The sequence below is a fragment of the Dysidea avara genome, chromosome 4 (genome assembly GCF_963678975.1).
Source record: "Dysidea avara chromosome 4, odDysAvar1.4, whole genome shotgun sequence".
In the NCBI taxonomy this organism is placed as follows: domain Eukaryota; kingdom Metazoa; phylum Porifera; class Demospongiae; order Dictyoceratida; family Dysideidae; genus Dysidea; species Dysidea avara.
The window spans coordinates 7,343,783-7,364,054 of NC_089275.1; the positions used below are offsets into that span (position 1 = coordinate 7,343,783).

At 37.0% G+C, this 20,272-nt stretch overlaps 1 pseudogene; it reads left to right on the plus strand.

Annotated features, from left to right (window-relative positions):
* Positions 1-1,506: 1,506 nt before the first annotated feature.
* LOC136253493 (3-ketoacyl-CoA thiolase, mitochondrial-like) lies at positions 1,507-17,592 on the plus strand (annotated as a pseudogene).
* Positions 17,593-20,272: the final 2,680 nt, after the last annotated feature.

Sequence of the window (20,272 nt, forward strand, 5' to 3'; positions counted from 1 at the left end):
GCTACAAAGAAACCATCACGTAGAGAGTTCAGCTACAAAGAAACCACTATGTAGAGAGTTTAGCTGCAAACAAATCACCTGTAGAGAGTTCAGCTAGAAACAAATCACCTGTAGAGAGACCAGCTAGAAGAGGTCACCTTCAGTGTTGGGCAAGTTACTTTGTAAAAGTAACTAGTTACATATTACTTGCAACTGAACTATTTAGTTACAGTTACATATTACCTATAAAATAAAGTAACTGTAATAATATTACATATTATATTACTTTGTTTCCACAGCCTTAAGCTGTCACGTGTGAAACTACCACCTTATCACGTGATAAGATTGCGTTGTTGGACAATATGCAAATCTTGGTTATAAGTAAGAAGCTGGTGAATAAGCTACATTCGGTAGGCCTCGTTACTTCGTTGTGGCTAGGCGTTACTAACGAGACTAGTAACTTCATTACTTGTAGTAATAATATTACATAACATTAGACTCGTTACAGTAACTATATTACTTATGTAACGCGTTACATTTGTAAGTTAAGTAACTTGCGTTATATTACCTGTTTTTATAGCGTATTTCGTTATATTACTTTGTTACCACAAAAGTAATAATATTACGTAACGCGTTACATAAGTAACGCGTTACTCCCAACACTGGTCACCTTGTAGAGAGTTCAGCTACAAAGAAACCATCCTGTATATAGTTCAGCTACATTTCAAGTCACCCAGTAGAGAGATCAGCTGCAAAAAAATATCCTGTGGGGAATAATGGGCATGTAATAAATATATGTATATAATTAATTACTAATAAAATCAAAAATAATTAAAGTATTAAAAATCTTCTTTAAGTTCTTTTCTTCTTCCTGTGGTAAAGAAAAAAACACATGGGTTAAAAAAGCCCCAAAGTCAGCCATAGGCCGGCTTTGCAGTATACAAATACAAAAAGAAGTGATATCTAATCAAAAACAGCCAAGCTGTAAAAAAAGGTGCGGCCCCCAAAAAGGCCATGGTGAAAAAAGATGTGAAATCCAAGGTGGCGGCCAAGAAATGGCTGTGATGGTAGGTTAATGGTTACACTTTAATAATGACAATTCAGGTGAATTTTGTACCGCTTGGTCTTGGCACCAAATTCACCTGAATTGTTGTTATTAAAATTTAACCATTAACCTACCATCACAGCCATTTCCTGGCCGCCACCTTGGATTTCACATCTTTTTTCACCATGGCCTTTTTGAGGGCCACACCTTTTTTTACAGCTTGGCTGTTTTTGATTAGATTTAAAATCATCTCCTTGGATGAAGGATTTAGCTAATAATAATATCGATTTAAACTAGTGACCCATACGCGTACGGGATGTCCCATACGCGTATAGGAAGCCCGTATAGGTATATGCATATGGGATATCCCATACGGGTATGGGACAAATACGCATATGGGTCACAACATTTTACAACATGCGAAGTATGAACATTAATGTTAACTATTTTACAGATGAAGAAATGATGTGATTGTTCTCAGTATGAAGAGAGCAGGGATTGTGGGTTCTTGCTACACAGCTCATACAGTGATAGGCAGAACAGTTATAACTGAAAACTCATTGACTATGAGGTTGCTTTACCTTCTTTTTTTTTTCAGTTTCATTATTGTACAACTGTACTTTGTTTTGGCTCACGTGAAATAGCAACAATAAATCGAAAGCGACGTCATTAATTAAAAGGGTATTTTGGAAGGAATATGGGCCGTAAGGCGTGGGTCTAGCAGAAGCGTATACAGCCGTATAGAGGATAGTATGCAGCCGTATCGAGGTATGTGTGACTCTGTGGGTCTATAATACGATTTAACTCGTGACATACAGAGGTGCCGTCTAAGTTAAGAGTCCAGATTCGGGACAGACTGATCTGTACGTTTGGGTTGATGCTACACGTATGTAATCAGTCTTTGTTTATATACGTGTTGTAGATGCTGCTATACTGATCAGTCTATGCCTCTCGTTGCGCTGTGAAACAAGTTATGTACATATTGCCATTTTACATCAACTAAGATGTATATATGTGTACAAGTGCCTAGCTAGAATACCACTCTTAGTTGGCATTTAATTGTGGTATATATACCATGATTACATGAAACTTAAAACAAGCCACCAGCTGTATATTTTAGGCATATATACCTACCTGGAAGCAGGTGAGTGCTGTAGTTAGGTAAGTGTATGTACATATGTATTCACCTGTGGTTTAAGGCATGTGACACTAATGTGTGTCATTCTTATTTGTAAGCTAATAGCCCGCAGTGGGCGCCAGTACAACCATTTATCCAAGCCAATGTAGACTAATAGCCCACACCATATCAGGTGACCAATCACCCCAGCCAGTAAGAGTCCACCCACTGGACTATGATGGGTGGCAGCAAGTAACATCTGTTGATATATGTAAATGGACAAGTCCTGGGAACATACAGAAATACATTTACTAAGTCCCACAATTGTTTGTCTATTGTGTGAGCAAGCAGAAGCACTCTACCAGTGTCTCTACTATGATGAACAAGTACGAAAAATTGACTAGAGTAGGGACCATATGCATAGCACAGTGATATAAAGTACTGAAACAAGCTGGAGTAGTGCACCAGGCCCGTAGCCAGGGGGGGTTCGGGGGGTTCTGAAGAACCGCCCTCTTGGAAAAAAGGTCCACAATTTCAGTAAAAGGTCCACAATTTTAGCAAAAAGGTCCACAATTTTAGTATACAAGTCCAAATTTTCAGGAGCAAAAGTCCATTAGCTACAGTTTACTAGATACCACTATAATAAGAAGCTAAAATAAGTGCTCCGAGTAACTCATTCAGTGCTTGCATTAAATGCAATGCAAGATCGAGATACTCTAATAGAGCAGTCAACCACTCTAATAGAACAATCACTCTAATAGAACAGTCACAATTACATTTTCTTTTAAAAGCTACTTAATTTACATGTAGATTGTCTAAACCGAGCTTTCATTAAAATATAAGATTTTGGTGGACAAGCCCCTCCATGCAGAGCCCACAAATAGCATCCATGCTTCAACTCCATGCAATGTGTAAATTTCATTGTTTAAGACACCCTTTGTTCTGCTACACTGCCCCTGTTGATCATGGAAGAGTGCTCAATCTTTCCCATTCTTATTCATTGTGACATTCCAATATATTATATTTAGACACATGCATGTGCAGATGGTATAATTACAGTAGCAGTGGAGATATTTTTCCAGATATCATTCATACAGCTGGTCTTCAGCTTACCTAAAAAAATTGTTATTTTTATTGACTGAAATGCCACTAAATTCAACCTTTTAGTATCTGTTTTCAAAAAATTTTCTGGGGGGGGCATGCCCCCAGACCCCCCTAGATTGGGTGTGCTTCGCACACCCAGTCTCAGTACCTTTATTAATCACCATGCAAGTAAAGGTCCACTTTTGGTCAAAAAGAACCCCCCTTTCAAAATTCCTGGCTACGGGCCTGTGCACGATATTAAATCACAGTAAAACAATAAAAAGTGATATATCCCTACTGTGCTTAAGATGCCATAATGAAAATGTATAGTAGGGATATAACACTTCCTATTGTTTTACTGTGATTAATATCGTGCACTACTCCAGCTTGTTTCAGTACATTTTATCGATGTGCTTATAGTTCAAAATTCCAAATTTTTCTGTGTACTTGTTCGTTAACTTTTTTTGTAAATAATTACTATGACTGGTGAACCCACGCATACCGCATCTGAATGGCACCACGTGTCCCAATTATCATCTGAAAAGTGTAGTAGTATCTGTTACACTTCGTTGTCAGCTATGTTCAACCTGTTACGCAGCATTTCGAATCAAGAACTGTTCAAAAAGCACCTCTGCAATCCACACATACCAAAAGAAAGAAATGGTGCCGTGCGCCCAAATTACTATAATTCGCTTTATTTTCATGCAAAAAATTTTCGTGTAAAAATATTTTTGTATGATTACGTAAATCAGTGCTCTATTAAAGTAGTTCAATCTTGTATAAAAAAATTTCATGAAAGAAATTTTCGTACAAATTTTGCATACAAAAATTATTTTACAACAAAAAAAAGAGCTCTTTACGGTATATCAATTATTGTCTGAAAAGTGAAGTATCCATTGCACTTCATTGTCGGCTATGTTCAACCCGTTACACAGCAGTAGGAATCAAGAACTGTTTGAAAAGCACCTCTGCTATCAATATAGCCACTATGACAAATATGGACGGTTTCTGTTACAAAGGGAAGCCATCACATGCTATCGCCAAATCGATACTTTTCGCTGTCAGCAAAGATGAATGGGACACAAAGGAGGACACTGGTAAGTCCAATTGTACGTACTGTGGTATGCCAAAAGGCACCTGTTGGGCTGAAGTGACGTTGAACAGTGAAAAAACCAAGCCCGTAGCCTTAGCCGTTATCGAGTTACGCTTGTCTGAAGGCATCAGTCAGTCAGTTACTCAGTCAGTCAGTAGAAAAGTCTGTTAAATAATATATTTTTAAATCCCGTAGCAACTTGTTGAAAGCGTTTTGGATCGATCTGAAAGCTTGTTTGGGCTTAATTTTACCTAACCAATATTGCCTCATCATCGTTAGGGGAAATTGATGCTGTTTTTGGGTGATATTATTTCGTGAGCCATGCCTACTCCTTTGTGGTCTCTACTATATAGCACTATCGTACTGTATGGTTAAGTGTAAGTTACTTTATTGAGTTAGTTTGTGTGCATATGGTCTGTTAGTGTTTCATGTAGTGTGTGTTAATGCTATATCATATGAACCATTCAGTTTATTGTACTTATATACACCCCTCTTTGAAGTTTACTGTTGTTAAACCCCTCGGCTTCACCTTGGAGTTTATCAACAGTAAATTTCCTCTGACTTCAGAGTTGGGGTGTGTATATAAGTGTAATATACCTTGTAGCCATGGTTATGTATACTGTCCTTGCTTTTAGACAGCAATATAGCTATTGGGGTTACAATATGTTGAAGGTATACTGCAATGGTGGACCAGAAAAACTATACTTGCACAAGTTATTCTTTAATGCACCTCTCCATGCTGACTGCATAAACTAAATGCACTGTTAAATATTTTGCTAGAATTGATGTATAGTCACAAATATTGTTACTGAGAAACAGTTTAGTGTGTGAACCCTTTTTAACATACGTACATGACACATGTATCTATATAGTCACAACAATAGTGTTTCCAGTCAAAAAGCATTAATGCAAGTAGTGCATGGTACCCAAATGTATACAGATTATATAATGCACTGCATGGTGAACTTGTGAGGTATGTACACTGTTGTATTAAGGTGATACCAACACACCCTGAATTGATTACACACATCCTCTTATATGTGCAGTTTACACCAGTAGAATTTGTATTGTGAATGTGTAGGATTGCATACTCAATGTGTTGAGAGTAAATAAAAATGTGTGCACAAAATGTTTGTGGTAACACAATGGTTTTTATAGCAAGAGCACTTTTCTTTGGTTTCCTGTTCATTGAACATAAAGCTCTAGTTGGTCAATTAAAACCAGACCATAGGAAGTAGCTTCTTCACATATTCTAGCTTCTATATCAGCTGTAATTGATATACTTAAATCACGATAAAACCATGGCTGGGCAGTATTGTCACAACAGTTACTAGTGATGCAACCGGATCCGTCCCACAATGGGTCATTGAAGTAATAGGCAGCATTATTTCTTGTATCAGCAGCTCCTGATTCACAGTAATAGTTGGCTCCCACAAATGGAGGAGGTGAATATCCTGCACTAACAGCACATGGACAATTGTACGTATAAGAGCGATTATCATACAATCCTACATCATAAGTCCAAATATGTTTCCGTGGATTGTCATACGTGATTGAGAGTCCTTCAACATACCAACCATCCAAAGGCTGATTCTGTGCGTAATATCCCCAAAAGCTAGCTGTAAATCCTTTCTGGTATCCTCTTGCCTTGCCACACACTTTTTGATAACTTGTTCCATTCGTGGAGAAGAAAGCAGAGGAACAAAACCCATAATTGTTCTGGGCTACACGACAGAAACTAACACCAGACTGAGTATCTTTAAGCCACCCATTAGGACAGTTATCTCCTCTACTGATATCAAATTTTGCAATTCTTCTCCATTCTCCCCTCACACCAGCACATGTAGGGAAAATTTCAGCAGTTGGTGTCATGTTACAATATGTCCATTGTGTGCCATTAATACGATAATATCCTGACTTGTCACCAGTTTCAGGATTATTGTTGTAGATGTCCTCACAAGATGATCCAGTATAAGTCATCCCACAATAAACCCTGGTGGGACCATCAGTGATCCAGTAATATCCTGGCATGTTGTGGCTTTCTGGATTATTGGTATAGATCACTTCACAAGACTTTCCAGGGTAGAAAGGCGATTTAAAACGATACTCGATGCACCGGTCAGTAGCCATCACCATTTCCCTACTGAGGATCACGAAAACCAAGTAATAAACAACCAACATTTTCATCAGTATAGACTGATTATGAATTCGTAGCAAGCATTGCTCTATTTATACAGTGTAAAATGATAAACATTGCTGTTGTGTGAGAGGTGTTTGGTGAGGTATGTAGAAGATGCAGTCATAACATGTAGGAGTTGATAATTACTATATACTAATAAGAAAATAAACTTGATACCATGTGTACTGGAGGTTTCATTTTGCCTCCTACCAGTGAATTGACTTTGCCTCTCCTGAAAACACTGTCTCATATTGTGCTAAAACTTGTTGTCATCAAATGTAAGAGTGTACATAACATAACCATGGATGGTATGTCCTCCAGTTTATACGGAGTATACTATCTGTGATATAACACTACCATATATGGATGAATTCTAAAACAGTATTCATAAGGTAATGCTTTAGTACAGAAGTCTTTCATATTGAAGGTAAGTATATTCACACTTCATGGTATCTAGGATGCAAGTTCATACTTAATCATGGATAAATTATAGTCAATGAATTAATTGTGGCTAATGACTCAATCCTCTTTCTGCTTATAGCTGAAGTCTGTAAAGCATTTGTGATAGCAGAAGTTAGCCCCATTGTACCTGATAGTAAAGATCATCTGCATGTATGTGATACCCCTTTCACAACTACAGCCAGTATATGATGCTACAAAATACTGAGTACACACACTGTACTACTATGCTCCTATCATTCATTACATACATAGCACAAAGTGCTTCTCCATGTTAGCTGGCTAGCAACTAATACAGTACATGGAATTGTAGCCCCTTAAAATATTATTTGCTATGTAGTACGTGAGTGTAAACAAGTAGTAAATAGCATTGTATATTTCAACAGTGTGTGTACAACAGTGAACAAATAGCTTGTGATTTTCTAAGCACAGTACAAAGTGTTCATTTGACCACTAGCTACTGTATATACAGCTATAGCTGCTCTAGTGCTACTCCTTCATCATAAAATCCTTGATCACGACAAATCCTCACTTTGATACTTGGAGCACTCTCTTTTACAGGTAGCTGCTGAAAGAACCACGGCATTCCTGACCGATTATAATTGTAATCTTTACTCAGTCCTATAACCTTTATAACTAAATGCAGCATAGCCATATGGGTAAAACCCATCCATGCTTCCCTTTTGGTAACCCGTACATATTCTACTAAAACTTTTGCCATCAGTTGTGAAGTGTGCAGAGTAGCAGCCACCAGCTGAGCCTCCTGTACATAAAGAATTGTGGTTGAGATTTTTAGTGGACAATTATCTCTTCTAGTGTCCAGGTCAGCAATCCTCATCCAACCTCCCTTGTGACTACCACACTCTAAGCGCATATCACAGTAGACAAGCTGTACCTTGTTTGTTTTGATTACATATAATCCAGACTTGTAGTGACTAGCTGGGTTCTTCTCATATACAAATATTTCAAAAAAAATGAAATTTATAACTAGAGTAGGGACCATAGCACATTGATAAAAAGTACTGAAACAAGCTGGAATAGTGCACGATATTAAATCACAGTAAAACAATAAGAAGTGTTATATCCCTACTGTGCTCCAAGATACCATAATGGAAATGCACAATAGAGACATAACACTTCTTATTGTTTTACTATGATTTAATACCATGCACTACTCCAGCTTGTTTCAGTACTTTTTATCGATGTGCTATGGTCCCTACTCTAGTTATAAATTTGAAATACTTGTTTGTTAACTTTTTTTGTGAATAATATTATTATGATTGGTGACGCATACTGCATTTGAAATGGCGCCACTTGCCCCCAGCTATATCGTCTGAAAAGTGAAGTATCCATTACGCTTCATTGTCAGCTATGTTCAACCCGTTACACAGCAGTACGAATCAAGAGCTGTTTGAAAAGCATCTCTGCAACCCACGCATATCAAAAGAAAGGGTCAGTGCCACGCGCCCCAGTTATATAAATTATTGTCTGAAAAGTGAAGTATCCATTACACTTTGTTGTTGGCTATGTTCAACCCGTTACACAGCAGTACGAATCAAAAGCCTTTTTTTAAAACACCTCTGCAATCGAAGTAGCCACTATGAAAAATACGGACGATTTTTATTATGAAGGGAAGCCAACACATGCTACCACCAAATCGACACTTTTTGCTGTCAGCAAAGATGAATGGGACACAAAGGAGGACACTGGTAAGTCCATGAAGAATGCATTGTGCGTACTGTAGTATGCCAAAAGGCAACTCTCGGGCTGAAGCAACGTCGAACAGTGAAAAAATCAAGCCCGTAGCCTTAGCCATTATCGAGTTACGTTTGTCTGAAGGAATCAGGCAGGCAGTCAGTCAGTCAGTCAGTCAGTAGAAAATTCTGTTGAATAAAAAAAAAATTAAAATTCCATATCAACTTGTTGAAAGCATTTTGGGTCGATCTGAAAGCTTGTTTGGGCTTAGTTTTACCTAACCAATGCTGCCTCATCGTCATCTGGGAAAATTGAGGCTGTTTTTTGGGTGATGTTATTTCGTGGGCCACGCCTACTCCTTTGCGGTCCCTACTATACACTATTATCGTAGTGTATGATATCATCACATGAGGTTCCAGTTCAAATCCATACTTAGTAGGGCTGTGACCATCACCGAAAACTTGCTTCAGCAGTGCTGTCAATATAAAAGGCCATAATATGTTGTGAACATCTTTAGAGGAACTACTACACCTAGTACACTTCAACGATTTTAACCAGTGTGTTTTATAAGCTCAGTACTGTTGACAAGTATTTCTATATTTGTTTATCCTTATCTGGTCAACAGCAGCAAGGTATTCTAACTTATTTTGGATTACAGGAAGAGCATAAATATATTTTAGTAAGTTTACATATCAGTCTGATAGTGGTTAGAAAGTAGACTCCCAGGTTTAAATTTGTGGCATTGTAGGGGAAAGCTTAGCATTTAGTCTTCATGGTCACATAACATTCAACATTTTGTCATCATACTGAGATCATTAAAGCATAGAAAAGGACTCGGAACTTGCACACGTTCTTTCTGTACACTATAAATTGATGGTATGACTCCTGCAGTCACTTAGTATGATGATCATACTTCAAAGTGTGATGATCACACTAAGTGACCGCAGGAGTCATACCATCAGTATGAACTTTACACTTCTGAATTTACAGTGTATGCTCTACTTATAGCACATTTGCCTTTAGCACTGTAAACAAACTGAGAGGCTAGCTTTATGAGGTGCCACTGATGAAGTGCTGTTTCTTTAGTTTTCAGGTTCACAAGTGGAGATGAGAATGCTATACATGTGTGGCTATGACTGCCTGCTTTATTTTAGTATTTCAGTCTCCCTGCTTGTCTTGACTAAGTTATGTAATAGATGTAGGGGCACATCTTGTTTTCTACAGCAAAACCACAGCTTATTGCAGCTAAATCATTAAGGGGCGTGGTCACCATGCTCTGACCATTTGAAGACATGTCTTGATTGCTTAAGGGGTGTGGTCATTATGCAATTGTTTTTTTTTTAAGTGCAGCCACTCCCTCGTACAGTAGCGTAAGTGCTTTAAATAGTAACATGGTGTCTATGTATATTCATTGTCAATACGAATGTCTCACTGTGGTTTTCTTGCATGGGCCATGTAATTGAAGAAAGACAAAAGCAGACACCCTCCGGAACCAAAATGGCACATGCTGCACTTGAGTTTGTTATTGTGGCATGAAATGGTGGCCGTGCACTGTTTCATATGGCCTCTAGCCTTGAAATCGTGGTAAGGCAGGCAGACCAAAGTGTACATCTAGCACTAGATCCAGTGTTAAAAAGCGAGATGTGTATAGAAGGCTGAATATTGAATTTAAAAAATAGCCAAAATCCAATTTTCAGACTCTTCTGCTTTTTGTATTTCCATGATGGCTTTCAATTAATGACAGAATTTTTGTTCAGACTGTTAGCAAGTTCTTTTTTATTCTCTCTGTGTTGTCACATCATCATGAATCAGATCACAATCTACTTTTTGTGTATTATCAAAGAAGATGTGAACTAGATCAGAGAGTAGTGAAAATATCACAAATTATTATGTAGCTATAATCCTACACACACACAGAGTGATCTTACTCAAACAAATGTTTAATTCAGCAATTAACATGATAAAAATATTTGTCATGAGGTATGTGTACACAGCAAGATGGTTTGATTGGAGAACCTCTTAGCTGATTAATTAGCTGTATATAGCTAGACTTTTAAAAGTTTGGCTTTGGTAAAAGAAATTTACTATGTAGATAACAGATATTGAGGGTTATACTTTGTTGAAATGCTGCACGGGTGCCAAAGGAATAAAATATGGTGTACCCCAAGTTCCCAAATACTTGTAGCTGCGTATGTAGTAGGTAATACCAGTCCAACAGGGCTGCTGGAGGTATTGGACAACATACATATGTAACAGTACAACACTGCAACAACCTGGGAATGTGTGTATATACAAACGCCTTGTTGCAAAAGGAAAATTATGATGATTTGGCGTTTTGTATGACAAGTGCTGACAGATGTACAGTAGAGCCAGATGTATGTAGCCATAAGGTTGAAGAAGCCATTCAATGGGGGAATTGTATTCATTTTTTACCACTGTGGTATGTCACTTTAATAGTCTAGAGATAAAATTTGCTTAGCTAACGAATCTCTTTTTAAATTCACAAGTTTACAAGTATAATTTTACAAGCTAGTAGGACCACTGCAATAAAAAGTGCTAAACAAGGGGATTATCATGCCAATTTATCGTCATAATTATACATAGGTATGTAGATAATTAAAACATAAAGTAGAGATTAAATTTGTACTTCAAGCTTGTTTATGCCATTTTTATTGTAATAGGAACCCCCTTTTAGGTATCCTTATGAGATCCCTAAAATTCCTTAACTTTTTGTAACAATAGTGAACTATTATAACATCGCATCAAAGGAAGGAATGGTACCAGAAGTACAGGCTGTAGGACCAGGTGTCCTACAGACTTTCAGCACTTGTGCCTTAAAGCTATAATAAAAAATAAAAAAAAGTATGGGGCTCTAGTTGTATGATAAATGAGCATCCCTCTACTGTTTACTAACAAGCAATGTAAATGTTTACATAGTTTTTGACTATGTTCTACCTGTTCCACAACCCTACACACAGGAAACGATACATGAATCTAATCTGCAACCGATCTGCGTACTTGGACAGATGAAGGAATGATACAAACATTACAAATGATTTCAACACAAAGTTATGAGTGTGTAGCTACTACAAATCTGCGAACTGATGCCTTGCTCTGTCAGTGAAAAGAAATGAGACACACAGGAGAACAATGATAAGTCCATGATACTTGTAGTATATGTACAGTAGCGTGCCAAAGGAACCTGTTTGGCTTATGTGACATGACAACTCTAACAGTAAAAAAATCAAGCAAGGTGTAGCATTATAGTTGTTATCAAGTTATGCTTATCTGAAGGCATTAGTCAGTCAGTCAGTCAGTCAGAATATGTCACTACAAAACTAAATTTCATAGCAACTTATTCAAAGCATTTCAGGTTGCACCGAAAGCATTTTTGTGGCTTGGTTATACCTCACCAAGGTGCTAGGTATTGTCAATATTTTTTCATGGAAAGTACAAATCTTCATGATCCCAGTTATAGAATACTACCGTACTGTACGGTGATGAATTCTGTTGTCATGGTTATATTGTACAACCCCCTCTTCAATTTGGTATTTATTAGTGAAAATTTATGTGTCAATAATTGTGGTCACCACTTTAATAATAAGACTACCTCACTGTAGTGGCTTTGTCAAGTAGACCCCCAAAGATATCTAAGGTACTTACTGATATATCTCTTGACTTCCACTAATAGGACCACCTCACATTTCATGTAGTTGTGCTGACAAAACCTCATCGATACAACCACTTGTGGGATTAAAAATAGGGCTTCAATTACAAGGTGGTCGTAGCTATGTATGTTTGGGGCCTACTACTTGATCATTAGCACTGATATATTGGGTGCTTGAATATATAAGAATATATAGTTCACTGTGTTCATAAATGTACCAATACATACCTATGTACACGCACATGTTGTTGTTTAGTAATTTTCACATGTTTCATTTGTAGGAGATCAAACTAGGAGAAGCCAACATAGTGCTCACTGGAGGTACAGAGAGTATGAGTCAAGCCCCCTATGCTGTGAGGAATGCACGCTGGGGATCCCCCTTGGGAGTGGACCTGAAGGTAATTAAATTGTGCACTCTGTACACTATGTATACGTTGTGTGTGTATTAGTAAATCACTATAATATTAGCAAGGGCAAGACTATTTTTTATCAAATTAATTTTGATTTTCTGAAGTTTTATTAGTATAAACTAGGCCTGCAACAAATATTTGATTTGTTTGGATATTTGTTCATTAAGATTTTATCTGGATACCAAATTTACCATTTGGATATTCATTTACAAGTAAATTACAAGTGTTTACAGTGGAAATGGTGTTGGTTACCAGCTATATTTCTACAAGATGGACTGTTCAGTCATGTAAAATTACAACCACCATTAATTTTGCATATATTTCAGAGAGAAAGTGGCCATGTATGTAGCTGAATTCTAGCACTTTTGCACTAATCAAAATGTTACCAAATAGTTTGGTATTTGTTCGTTAAGACATCCAAATATCCGGATACTAAATTTGATGTTCATTGCAGCCCTAGTATAAACCTTTTTTAAATTTTCTCTCCTAAACGTATCTGCCAAATTGTCCTTTAAGAGATAATTTCATTCGTGTCAGTAAACCTCCAAAGTCTTGACTTGACATCATGTACTTTATATAGTAGACCCTCAGTTATCCGAACCCCAATGTGTCTCAGGCAATGGTAAAAGTGTTTAGATAAGTGAATAATTTGGATAACTGAAGCCCATACATTTATATACAGAGCTCTATTGAAATACTCTAATAGAACATACACCTGTACATACTCAAAATATTCTAATAAAATAATTTTGGACAAACAAGGGTACGGATAAACAAGTGAAGGGTCTACTGTACATGCTATGAATGGTTATACACACATTGTGTGTAAATTTCAAGTTCTGGTTATACGTACATGTATCTTTTAAGAGGTCACACCTATTTAGGGTATTCTGTATTCCTGGCTAGGAATTCTGAACAATGGCCTAATAGTTATTTGTACATTTTCTATCCCACCCAGTACCCACTTATGTTATGTAGTCAAAACCTAGAGGCCTTTTTAACTAAATTCACACAATGGTACATTGGATATACCATAGATAATGTAACACCTACCAGGATTTGAAACTAAAGTGGTCTAAACTGTTGCTTGTGTACTAAATCCCCAATGTTAGTTGATGTTATCTGATACCTTGTAAATTTCACTTGAACACTTCACTACTAGGTTGTGTTACACACTAATAGAGTAGTTTAGGTGTAATATACTAAGGTAAAGCATTTCTGCTGGCCGTAAACATTTTCATAACCATGTCAGCCAAAATGTGGGTCACACTCAATAATTCTTTTCTGCCAGTGAGTATTTTAACTATGTAGCCATAACTGTCCAATTTATTTAGTATAATTGTCTTGCTTTGTAGTAAGAAGTACCAAAAATAACCAAAACACAAATCCTATGTGCACCGACTTCCATTTACAATCCTTGTAAGCATTATTGAGTCTATGAATACACTGATCTTCACAAATAAATAAATTTATAAAAAGCAATCAGAAGCTGTAAGATTGCACTGCAGTTTGGTAGGATTCAACTATAACTTAATAAACACTCAGTATTTTTGTAACAAATGAGTAAGCCAAAATTGTGAGTACTGGTCACTTTTACTGGCCATTGCCTACTATATTTTGGGCAGAATCACCTGGATTGTCATTTTTTATCTCAGAGAGTCCTCTAAGATGAGGCTCCAGTGTAGTGCTGTAGTATTGTATTATTTTTTTTACTCAAGATGGAGGACATGTTGTGGTCGTCACTCACAGATTCATACTGTAAGCTACCGATGGCGTTGACTGCTGAAAAACTTGCTGACAAGTATGGTATCACTCAGGAGGACTGTGACCGCTTTGCACTAGCCAGTCAACAACGCTGGACAAATGGTCAACACCGTTGTGTTGGTTTAGTTCATGGGATTAAGTGTTGTATGTTGTGTTGATGATTCATTGACCCATTTGTGTTTTCAATACTGTCATTGTTCACTCCTCACTCCCTTACCAACAGTAAACCATTCAGCATATGGAGCTGTCATGGAAAAATTTAAAGGAGTACATATTGTATAATTATTTAAAATAGACACTGCAGTTTTGAAAGCATATGCAACCTTTAAATTGTTTATTAAGAGCTTTTTCTAAGAACCATTGCTTTAAAGATTTCTGGCATGTGCAATTACGTTTTGTTTAGCTATCACACAGACAGTTACATGTATTACAAATTTTGCTTAACTACATCAATAAAAGGTCTTACTAATAGTACTGCATTCTAGAAATATTTTGGACCTGTTAGAATTGGTTACTTTCCGTTAGCTCACAAAAATGGCTACTTTAATGAGAAACTGGTACCAATGGAGGTGAAGGGTAAGAAAGGGAAGGAGCCATTTGTTGCTGATGAACATCCTCGTGAAGCATCGTTTGAGAAACTGCAACAGCTCAAACCAGTCTTCAAGGAAAATGGTGTAGTGACTGCTGGGAATGCATCAGTGAGTGACTTGAGTACTATCATGTAACCTTGCAGTGTTCAAGAACCTGCTGTATGAAGCTGCTATACGGCAGCTCATTTCTGCTATATACACTACTGTACATCTAACTGTTCTGTTAACATTTTATGCAAAATGTTCATGTACATATAAGGGACTGTAGCTATTTGCAAGGAATGTAATTACAATTTACGGTTACTTTTTAGTCCTTAGAAATGTTGAACTATAGTAGGTAATTTGTGTGGAAGCTAGTGATCACTAAAGCACTTCAACTCAGTTTTGTTCATTACTTACAGTACCTCAATACATAGCATATATGATAATAAATAAGAACATTATTTAATGAATGGTATATAACTTATTGCACAACACACATACCTATACTTACATTTTTTCCTTAGGGTATTTGTGACGGTGCAGGTGCTGTAGTTTTAGCCAATGAGGAGGCAATAAACAAGCACAACCTCACCCCATTGGCTAGACTGGTTGATTACATAGTGGTGGTATTGGTCCAGCCCCTGCGATCAAACAGCTGTTGGAGAAACAGGGACTGTCCCTTGACCAGATTGATTTAGTTGAGGTAAGTAGTCCAATGATATGTGATTAGTATACAAATATGTATCAATAGTAGCTGTGTTTGGGACCTGTACAGTACTTAACGTGGTCACTATAAAGTCTTATTAATGAGGTCATGAAGTGCATCTTAGCTATGTTTGGGACCTACTTTACATGGCCACTATAATGAGTTGGTCTGTTTTGAGACTTACTTGACATGGTTATTGTAGTGAGGTGGTCTGCCCTATTGTATTAATCACACACACTGAATTATTAGGCCCAGATAGTTAGCTAAAAGTGGCAGCTGAAAGAGCCTGGCATGTAATTAACAATATTCTGTTAACTATATTATGGACGTGATTGTACAGGTCAATGAAGCTTTTGCTGGTCAATCTTTGTCAGTTGCTAAAGAGTTGGGACTAGACATGGAGAAGACTAATGTCAATGGTGGTGCCATTGCTTTAGGTATGTGTGTACACCACTGTATTGTGTTATACATGTGTAGCAAGTGGAGTGGAACCTCTTGTAACAAACTCTGAAATATGCTATATGGACACAAAAGAAAAAAACCTCTCATAAGGACAAAAGATTTTAGCAACAGATCTGGCTCTGTGCATTTTTTACCTCTGAAAGAGGAAAACCTGTGTATTACAGCAAAAAATAGACGAAGTGTTTGTGGGTCCAGTGGTTCCACTGTATTTGCAACTCACAGCAGAAGTCAATAATGATACCAAGTACCAATAGTGACTGTTGAATTAGAGTATTTGATGAGAGATGTGCATTCTATTAAAATGTAGAGTGGTTAATTAGAGTTCTGTGTATACCTTACTTATGGTTTGATCATATCAAAAGTAACACTTCTCTGGATGCTTTATGTGACAAAAACAGTGTTTGATCTTGATGAACATCCTTTAGTTAGAATAATTCACTCGAACACAGTTAAAATATATATTTTGCAAATTTTGTCCTGGTCTTATTGTAAGACTTATATTACCCTCACATCCCTATCAACATGTTCTCATGGACACAACCTGCCTCTGTGAGTCCTACAGTATAGCAAATAAACTCAGTATCATACACTGAGCTAGAAATCAAGACACCTTGGTACACATTTATTGGTGCCAAATAGGCTTGAGCCAATTATGCTTTTGAGCAGTGCTCAAAAATCCAGCCTATTATGCTTTCAAAATCAAGGTTATGCTCTAAAGTTGGCTGAATTATTAGAGTATCTTGATCTTATTTCCATGAAGTGCGAATCAACCAAGAAACAATAAAAATCGATAACATTGTACAGTTTCTTGATATGAAATTCAGTATTAAGATGTAATGTTATCGTGTTTTGCCGTATTCTTGGCACATGCATTGTGCATTTAATTAAAAATCTTGAAAATAGTCTTATTATGCTAACACAATGCTTGATGCTTTTGCTAGCCTATTATGCTCAAAATTATCCTGGCATAATTGGTGCAAGTCTAGTGGCAAAGATGTCCATGCCAGTACCACTGTGTATTCTCATGCTTACACTTTTTGTATGAATAACAAATTCCTGTGTATATTGTCAAATTGTATTGTTCCATTTGCTCGGTAGGTGTCATAAAATCACTTACAGCATTTGTTTTTTCCAGGTCATCCTCTTGCTGCAAGTGGGTCACGTATCACAGCCCACTTGGTTCATGAGATGCGCCGAAGGGATATGAAGAGATCTATAGGATCAGCATGTATTGGTGGAGGACAAGGAATATCTCTGTTGCTGGAGAAGTACTAACTACAAACTGAATTGTAAACTTCTTGAACAGAAAACTGTGCTAGTGGTGTAATTTATATTTCAGTCATACAAATTGCTCAAAAATAATTGTGACTTAATAATAGTAGCTGCACTTGGGTGATGCCACATGAATATAAGGGCTTAGTATTGGGCATTGAGCTGGAATATGATACAGTGTTTATCACAGTATGTTTTTATAGCACTATATGTATGCTTTTAACTTAGCAAACTTGATTTCCTTATCTCTACCCACATTACTTTTCACTCTAGTACAGATAATCACACATTTGAGTACAATTTATAAAAATAATTGTGCAAGTACTAGTAACAGCACAAGTCAAAATTGCACTAAGTGAATAACTTATTGACCACCCTTACAGCTTATAGTGTTCATCTGTCCAGTTTCTGAGTGTGTACCATTAATATTGTTGATAAGCTATTGATTACATCACTTTCTTGTTGTACTAAACTGGCTTCTGTATAATGGTCGGTTGCAAAAAATAACATGCGATTTGACATTAATTAAAAATCTTAACAAACCTTCTGATTTGGCGTTTTGTCTTGTGATAATAGAGAAGTGAGTTCTGTGGAGGACATGAACATGTGATAGCATCATGGACTGCAGCCATCGTATCTTTGGCTACTTTCCAAATGAAACCCGGCCAGCTTGTTACTAATTTATTACTACTACTGTAAGACACATGTTGGTAAGGAGGTCTCGTGATAGTTATGAATGCATACAGTACATCTGATGGTATCATGGTAGACTACATCTTAGCTCTCCAGTTGACAAGATCTACAGCTAGATTATTATTCCTGAGGCTGATGTGCTATCTTCTATTCCTATACCTCCCAACCTAGTGGGTAGTCAAGTTGGTTGGTTAGGGGAGATTATAATGTGTGAAATTAGCCATGCAGAAACCGAAAACACTTCTGTATAAATTATTTACAATTAGTCACGATCGAAAGTTCATTTATGACATGCTAATATTGTCTACACACACTTCCAAAACTGGCAAGGTTCAAGGGATGTCACATTTGGCTATATCGAGAATTGCTAAAATTGACAACAATTATAGCCAGTGGAAAATCTTGGGTTGTCAATTTTGGCAATTTGATGGTTGCTGACACCTTTTGGAAATAATTTAAACTAGCTATCGAGATTACACAATCAAATTATGTCCACCCACTTGAGGGAACTGCTCTATAGCCTTCAGAGGGCTGTTAGTTTGCAGAGATTTTCCTCTTCTAGAAGTAAGTGTCATGAAGCCAGGCCATTTCATTGTAGAGGCTGTACATGTTTTTCCTCTAGTGACTTTGTATTAGGCTTCACTGTACTGGTAACGTAATTTGTGGGCACTCACAGGAAGTACGTTAGGAAACATGTTTAACAAATTTCCATTCCACAACATGGACATTAAAAAATACTTTGAAGTTGTTGGTCAGCAGCACTACTAATAAAAGCAGTGCACATCCCCAACAGAGGTCATACAAGATGGCCAATGTATTACCCAATTTGAATTCCTATACAACTTTCTGCTGTTTGAGTATGTGTTTAAATTTGTAAGGTCATCTGTACATCTACCAGCTACATAACTGTACTATACTGTATGGGGTTTGCTTAATATGGTTAAAGAAAGTCAAATGAGTATACAGCACTATAATAATATGGACAGTGTGTTGTGCATGAAAGCACAAGAGAGGGACAGCCAATGGCACCAACAAATGAAGGAAATACTGTGATCCTTGTGATTAAACGAATTAGTATTTTATAAACTGTTATAATTTAAATATGAAGTAGGGTTCCAAACAACAAAAAGTACTGAAACAAGAAATGAATGATGGTATTAGCTCGATGAGAAAATCCCTACATTGGCATGCTACAATTCTAGATTGATGCCAAAGTAGGGACATTACCACCAAGCTATGCTGTAATACTATCATTCATCTCGTTTCACTACTTTTTATTGCTTGGATCCCTACTTCATATTTAAATTAAAAAATACTACTAATTATACCATACATAAAGGGTCACTTCTGAAAAACCATTCTCATTGCTACACTTGTGTGTGTGGGCTTCAACCCACTCAATACAAAGAAAAGTGCACAATTTTTTCATATGAATTTTATATGGTAGATGCATGTTTTATACAGGATAGTAAGTTTACAAGTACAGTAGGACCTCCATTATCTGAACACCTGTGTGCCAGTTAAATCAAGTGTTCAGATAAGTGAATTTGTTTGGATAAATGAAGTCCATTCAGTTCTATTCAACTACTCTAATAGAACATACACCTAATGAGGAAATACTCTAATAGAGCAGTCACTTATACTGTTTGGATAATTGAGGTCCTACTGTAACAGAAAAGATCATGGTGACATTTCATGATGATCATGGGAGTTGAGTAATGGGTACTCAACGTATTTGCAGTATTTGTTTAGCCTCATTTTATACCATGAAGATGTTGATGAAAAGAGGCAGTAAGCTTCTACCGCCATAGCTGGATCATCAGATGCTAGATCTGTTATTGCAGCTGGTGTCTTCTGGTCAGGTGGAGACAGTGATTGGATGATTCCTCCTTCAACTGGTGGGTGGAGCTTGTCCTCCTGGAGGACGTGGATCGTCTTCAAGCTATGATCAGAATCTGAGCTATGTGATCATTTGTTAATGTAACCAGATAACAAAGGCAAACACGATTACCACCATTGAATTCAGAGGGTATTACATAATAGAATGGGACTTTACAATAACATACAATAAACTGC